At 40.4% G+C, this 7,746-nt stretch overlaps 1 pseudogene; it reads left to right on the top strand.

The window, feature by feature from the left end:
- The first annotated feature begins 4,482 nt into the window (after window positions 1-4,482).
- Window positions 4,483-5,721, top strand: LOC123845357 (C-terminal-binding protein 2-like; annotated as a pseudogene).
- The last annotated feature ends 2,025 nt before the right edge of the window (window positions 5,722-7,746 follow it).

Genomic DNA, 7,746 nt, shown 5'->3' with positions numbered 1-7,746 from the left:
TTTTCTTGTTAAGTTAAATATCTACCTTATGACCCAGCAATTCCATTCCTAGATATTTACCCAAGAAAAATAAAAATATATATCCACAAAAAAGACTTGTACAAGGATCGTCATACCAACATTATTCATAGGCCAACTACCCAAATGTTCATTAACAGAAGGATATACATAGTGTGTTATATTTATATAATAGAACGCAACTCAGGAGAAAGGGAACATATTTCAGATACAATAAGGATGAATCTCAAAAGTTTTTGAATGAAATAATTCAGGCACAAAAGAGAACATGCTGTATGACTTTGTTGATGTGAAGTCCAACAACAGGCAAAACTAATCTGTGGTGATAGAAGAATTAGGACATGGTTTCTGGGAAGATTATGGAGAAAAGGCAGCAGGCTGCAAGATAAGGAAACTTTGTGGGGTAATGGAAATAGTTTCCTTCTTTTTTTGAAAGTGTGGGAAGTTGCACAGGCATATACAGTTGTCAAAACTCATCTAACTGAACATTTAGGATCTGTTATTTTATGTAAATTTGACATCATTTTTTTAAAGCTCTGTTTTCAAAATTGTGCTGTTTGGAATTGCAGGTAAAGCCCTGTGGATCTGTATTAAATGCTTATTTTCTGACATATCTTGCCTCTGATGGAAGAAGTAAAAATGTTCAACACTAATCATCAGAAAATATAAATTAATGTTTATTTATAAACATTCTACAGCACAGAGGAATTTTGTTAAGGACTGCTGACCTGGGGTTTCAATACTTAGTGACTGACTTTTCATAGACAAACCTTACACAGTTTGGTTTGGTAAACTGATTAGGCTTACTTGAAAGATAGAGAATGTGGTTTTGCATTTAAAGCCTCAACGTACACCTCAATCTAATAAACCTATTATCTAATATTTTAATCTTAAAGAAAAGGCCTAGAGTCCATTCTAGCTACCTCATCTGCACTCCAAAATATGTCTTATTAATTTTCCAACTGACAGGGAGAGTGAAACTGAGAGATGAGACTTCACTTGTTTATTCTCAATATTGAGGGGTCTGCAGATGGAGCACCTGCTGTTCACTTACTTCTGCAATCCTATTGGATTTCAATATGTCCAGTCACACATAGCAGTGCTAGGCCTTGAACTTCCTTTTCAAATTATGTTCCATATTGTAGAATAAACACACAGCTCCAATGGGAAAACTCTTCCAGTTGGCAGGCAGAGCATTTGCTACAATTAAGATTCTTTGGGGAATGACCTAATAAAGACTTTCAAACCAGATTTTGTTGTCTTCATTTAAATGTTGGCTTTGTAAGAGGTGAAAAGCTATAATTCTTTTTTATACAATTGTCAAAAGTCAAATGATTGTATCTGTCTGTTTCTACTCTAAAGCAAGTTCAAAATTAGAATAATGTTGGGCGCCTGGGTGGCTCAGTTGGTTAAGCGACTGCCTTCGGCTCAGGTCATGATCCTGGAGTCCCGGGATGGAGTCCCACATCGGGCTCCCTGCTCCGCGGGGAGTCTGCTTCTCCCTCTGACCCTCCCCACTCTCATGTGCTCTTTCTCATTCTCTCTCTCTCAAATAAATAAATAAAATCTTCAAAATTAGAATAATGTTAAATCCTCAAATTGTGTTGTATGTTTCTTTAAATTAAAGTTCATTGAGAAAAACCTGCTTGTTTACTTTATGATACTCTTGTCTTTAGATTGTGGTCTACTGGATGAATGGTAGAAAACAAATACATACATATATATACATATATATATAAAATACATATATAAATGTACGTATACATATTGTACTGTTAGAAATTATGTTAGTTATACAAATCTTAAGACAATTCACTGTTTATTCCTAAAAGTAAGAGGTACTGTGGAAAGAGGAAACCACACAGGCTGGGTGGCATGCCACTGTGTATTCAAATGCATCTATCTTTCCTAGTCATGGAGCCAGAGACACTTTCCTGATACTATTTAAGTCCTAGTTTCTTCATCCATAAAGTGAGAACGATAATATTTACTTCAGTAACTATGCTGAAGAGTTATTGAAAGAACTGATAAAAGACTCTGTTTCTAAATGTCTAGCAGAGAAGCACCATAATTAACTTCTCTTTGCAATTTATTAAGCAAACATGTAATTTCTCTTTGCCTCAATTTTCTCATCTGGAAAATAGAAATAACATCAGTACCTGACTTGTAGGGTAAAATTAATATATGTAAAGTAGTTAAAACAATGGCTGGCCAAATCAAAATAATAAAAGGCACCTGGGGCGCCTGGGTGGCTCAGTTGGTTAAGCGACTGCCTTCGGCTCAGGTCATGATCCTGGAGTCCCGGGATCGAGTCCCGCATCGGGCTCCCTGCTCGGCAGGGAGTCTGCTTCTCCCTCTGACCCTCCTCCCTCTCATGTGCTCTCTCTCTCTCATTCTCTCTGTCTCAAAAAAAATAAAAAAATAAATAAAAAAAATAAAAGGCACCTAGTATTAACATTGTTTCTCTCCATTCTTCCCATTTATTGTGACATGAACAGTCTTGTGTTACTTCTTTCTACATTCTACCTTTAGTTTGGATCTTCACCTGTCATTGAAAATTAAGCTCTAGAACTGCTCAAGGCCTAAATAAGTATTGGACTGACACTCAGTCTTTTCAACATAGAAACATGATAATAACAGTTGACATTTATTGCAAGTTTATCATGTGTAAGACACTATACTGTTTTGCATACATAATGTCCCTTAAAATTAACAAAAAACAGTGATATCAGTATTATTACCCTCATTTTACAGATGCAAAAGTTTAAAATATTAACCTAACCATGAATACACAGGACAGAATTAAGATCTAACCCAAGTCTAATGATTCAGGAAGCTGAAAGCATAACCAAAATGCAGCAAGGCCTCCACAGGAAAGAGATGAGTTAAACTGGGGGTTGTGTTGGGGGATGGGAAGGTGGGTCTTCCTAGTAAAAGGTCATCTTGACTAGAAGAGAAGCTCAATAATTTTCTGTTATATTTCATTGGAGTAAAACTGCCTAAACTGCCTTTTTCATCTCTGATGATCTCCAACACCGAAGAGAGCTGTTGGTGTATACTATGAATTCAAGAACTGCACGCTGAGCTAAGTAACCTGTTAGAACTCCCTTACCCTAAAGAGAGTTTCCCTGAATCTCCCCACCAGTACTAAATACACCTAAACACAGTACAATTTCATGATTTGCATTAAGACTCCTAAAGGTATTCTTACATTTTGACAGAATAAATTCTCTTCTCAGAGTATATTCTAAGGAGATAATCAGTTGTGAACCAAATCTTGTACAAGTGTATTTTATGCAGAATTGCTTGTAACAGTATAAAATTGAAAACATAAAACAAAACAAAAGGAAAAGAGTTATATAAATTGTGGACATTCCTTTATATGGAATATTATCGAAATTTTAATAATGATACTTTCAAAGTTTATTTGATAACTGGAAAATACTCACGAAAAAACATGAAGTGAAAAAGCACTTGTATATATATATGTATGTATATATAATGCTAGTTGTGTAGGTAACATGACCACAGTTTTACACCATAAAAATTATATACATATATATAAATAAGCATATACATATAATTACACACAAATATACAAGCATAAAAAGGTAGAGATAAACTATTCTAAAATGTGAATGGTACTACTGCAGGCAAGCTCTCAGATCATTTTTATTTGCTTCTTTTTTATTTAATGTATTTTCTAATTTTCTACACTTATGAAGAGAAAACATTCAAAATCACAAACTGCAATAAAGAGCCAACAAATAATAATAATAATTTATACTGTGAACTCTGTGCCTTTATTGTCAAGCAGGGAAATAGATAATAAAACAAAAGAAATGACTCCTTCCTCCCACAGGCCACTGTGCGGGGTCTGACCCCCACAGCCAAGGTTGGTCCACCGCCATCCACACCCACAGGGTTGTTGGCACCCCTCCATGGTCCCAGGACAGGACTGGGAAAGAGTCATGAGACAACACAAGCTCGAGAGGTGGGCCCGGAACCTGCATCCAAGGCCCGAAGCAGAACCAGAGTTTCATCACCCTAAATGGTTTTGACCCAATGAAGCTGGATTCCCTTAAAGACAGATAGCCCATTGTGTGAACTATAGTTTATGGACAGCTTTATATTGGGTTCACAGTAGTATAATGCCACACACTCCTGTGCATTCCCCTAAATTCTTAGAGGACGGCTTTGCCTTTTGAATCAGAGAGTTGTAAGGTTCCATGAAGAATGGCCCTTGTGGTGCCAAGGTGGCTCACTTGGTTGAGAAATGGACTTTCCATTTCAGCTCAGGTCAGGATCTCTGGGTCCTCCCATCCCTTAGGCTCCAAGCTCGGTGAGGAATATGCTGGAGATTCTCTCCCTCCCTCTCCCCCTCCAAATCTCCCCACTTCCTGCACTCTAAATAAATAAATAAATAATAAATAAAATCTTAAAAAAAATAAAAAGAATGGCCTTATGGATAAGCACAAACTCAGGAGACAGCAATTGGACACAATTTGTGAAGGCATTCAGCCCCAGATCATGAATGGCCCCCTGCACCCTCGCCCTCTGGTGGCTCTACTCAGTGGCAGAGACCGGAGATGCCAGTTCTGAGGGACCTGGTCACTGTGGCCTTCTATGACGCATATGCCATACCATCACCCTTACTAGGGAGGACCTGGAGAAGTTCAAAGCCTGGAGAGAGATTGTGCGGATTGGCAGCAGCTACAACAACGTTGACATCAAGGCTGCTGGCAAGCTCGGGATCAGCCCGTGCAACATGCCTCAGCAGCAGGAGAAGAGACGGCTTGACTCCAGCATCTGTCACATCCTCTACCTGTACCAGCAGAACACATGGTTGTACCAGGTGCTGCAGGGAGGCACAAGGGTCCAGAACGTTGAGCAGATTGACACCTGGCGAATGGCCTGCATTCATGGGGAGGCACTGGGCCTCATCCTCTTCTGTTGCACGGGGCAAGTGGTTGCTGTTGCAGCCACGGCCTTTGGATTCAGCATCATATTTTATGACCCCTACTTACAGGATGGGATAGAGTAATCCCTGGGTGTGCAGAGGGTCTATGCCCTACAGGACTTAATGTATCAGAGTGACTGCATCTCCTTGCACTGTAATCTCAATGAACACAACCACCACCTCATCAATGAGGCATGGAGCATTCCTGGTGAATGCGGTCCGAGGTGGGCTGGTGGATGACAAAGCCTTAGCCCAAGCCCTCAAGGATGGCAGGATACAAGGGACAGCCCTTGAAGGGCATGAATCACAGCCTTTCAGCTTTGCTCAGGGTCCCTTGAAAGATTTACCAAATCTCATTTGTACGCCCCACATAGCCCGGTATAGTGAGCAAGCCTCACTAGAGATGAGGGAGGCAGCTGCCACCAAGATCTGCTGGGCAATCACAGGTCGCATCCCTGAAAGCTTAAGACACTGTGAACAAGGAATTCTTTGTCACAACAGCTCCCTAGTCAGTAATAGATCAGCAAGTGATTCATCCGGAGCTCAAGGGCACCACATACAGATACCTGCCAGGCATTGTGGGTGTGGCTCCCAGAGAACTCCTGGCAGCTATGGAAGGGATCATCCCTGGAGGTATCCTGGCAACTCACAACCTCCCTACAGTGGCACGCCCTTCCCAAGCTCCCTCTCCCAACCAGCCTGCAAACCATGAAGACAATAGAGAGCACCTCAATGAGCAATAGCAGAGAATGAAAAATGGTAATCATTCAGATAAACCTGGGAGCAAGAGACAGTGAAAAATAGATGAACTAAGAAAAGGAATTTGACCATCTTTTTAACTAATTCCAGACATATGCATCATTGATGTCGCAGGGTTAAAAGGTCTCGAAGCCTAGACGTGGGAAAGCTGAAGCTGTCTTCTGGTTACAGAAGCGCTAAAAGACTAGGATGTGATTTATTAATGACCAATGTCTGTTATGATGTGTTATGCTCTTCATATGTGCATCAAATCACAAAGAATAAATAGATCTTTTTCCTTTATCAGTCCTTTGGCAGAGCAGGTCCTGAATACCTTGCTCTAGAATGTTGCTTCAGGAGTTACAAATATCGAAACTAAAAATACTAAGAGGAAATCCCCATCCTATGACTCTACATGGTAGCTGGAGACCTCTTTTGCTAATAGGAAGATTAAATTACTACAAAATGGGGAGAAAATTGTTTGCCTGTGTTAGAAAACTGCCAGCATAGGATCGAAGACCATACAGGCTCCCGTACAGAAGTTTCTCTCCCATCTGAACTACATACAGCCAGCAAGTTGGTTGTGAATTCACTAATACCCTTCAATGATGCAAAGAAGAAGAAATGGAACAAATAATCCTAAAATTTGTATGGAACCAGAAAAGACCCCGAATAGCCAGAGGAATGTTGAAAAAGAAAAGCAAAGCTGGCAGCATCACAATTTTGGACTTCCAGCTCTATTACAAAGCTGTCATCATCAAGACAGTATGGCACTGGCACAAAAACAGACACACAGATCAATGGAACAGAATAGAGAGCCCAGAAATGGACCCTCAACTCTATGGTCCACTAATCTTTGACAAAGCAGGAAAGAATGTCCAATGGAAAAAAGATAGTCACTTCAACAAATGGTGTTGGCAAAATTGGACAGCCACATGAAGAAGAATGAAACTGGACCATTTCCTTACACCACACACAAAAATAGACTCCAAGTGGTTGAAAGACCTCAATGTGAGACAGGAGTCCATCAAAATCCTAAAGGAGAACACAGGCAGCAACCTCTTCGACCTCAGCCACAGCAACTTCTTCCTAGAAACATCGCCAAGGCAAGGGAAGCAAGGGCAAAAATGAACTATTGGGACCTCATCAAGATAAAAAGCTTTTGCACAGAAAAAGAAACAGTCAACAAAACCAAAAGACAACCGACAGAATGGGAGAAGATATTTGCAAATGACATATCAGATAAAGGGCTAGTATCCAAAATCTATAAAGAACTTCTTAAACTCAACACCCAAAGAACAAAGAATCCAATCAAGAAATGGGCAGAAGACATGAGCAGACATTTTTCCAAAGAAGACATACAAATGGCCAGCAGACACATGAAAAAGTGCTCAACATCACTCAGCATCAGGGAAATCCAAATCAAAACCTCAGTGAGATACCACCTCACACCAGTCAGAATGGCTAAAATTAACAAGTCAGGAAATGACAGATGTTGGCGGGGATGCGGAGAAAGGGGTACCCTCCTACCCTGTTGGTGGGAATGCAAGCTGGTGCAACCACTCTGGAAAACAGTATGGAGGTTCCTCAAAAAGTTGAAAATAGAGCTACCCTACAATCCAGCAATTGCAATACTGGGTATGTACCCCAAAGATACAAATGTAGGGATCCAAAGGGGTACGTGCACCCCGATGTTTATAGCAGCAATGTCCACAATAGCCAAACTGTGGAAAGAGCCAAGATGTCCATCGACAGATGAATGGATAAAGAAGATGTGGTATATATATACAATGGAATATTATGCAGCCATCAAAAGGAATGAGATCTTGCCATTTGCAACGACATGGATGGAACTGGAGGGTATTATGCTGAGCGAAATAAGTCAATCAAAGAAAGATATGTATCATATGACCTCACTGATATGAGGAATTCTTAATCTCAGGAAACAAACTGAGGGTTGCTGGAGTGGTGGGGGGGTGGGAGGGATGGGGTGGCTGGGTGATAGACACTGGGGAGGGTATGTGCTATGG

The sequence above is a fragment of the Mirounga angustirostris genome, unplaced genomic scaffold, assembly GCF_029215605.1.
Source record: "Mirounga angustirostris isolate CCGP_5_RB_7025 unplaced genomic scaffold, mMirAng1.0.hap1 SCAF_6, whole genome shotgun sequence".
NCBI classification, from domain to species: Eukaryota; Metazoa; Chordata; class Mammalia; order Carnivora; family Phocidae; genus Mirounga; species Mirounga angustirostris.
This window is presented reverse-complemented; position numbering and strand designations above follow the sequence as displayed.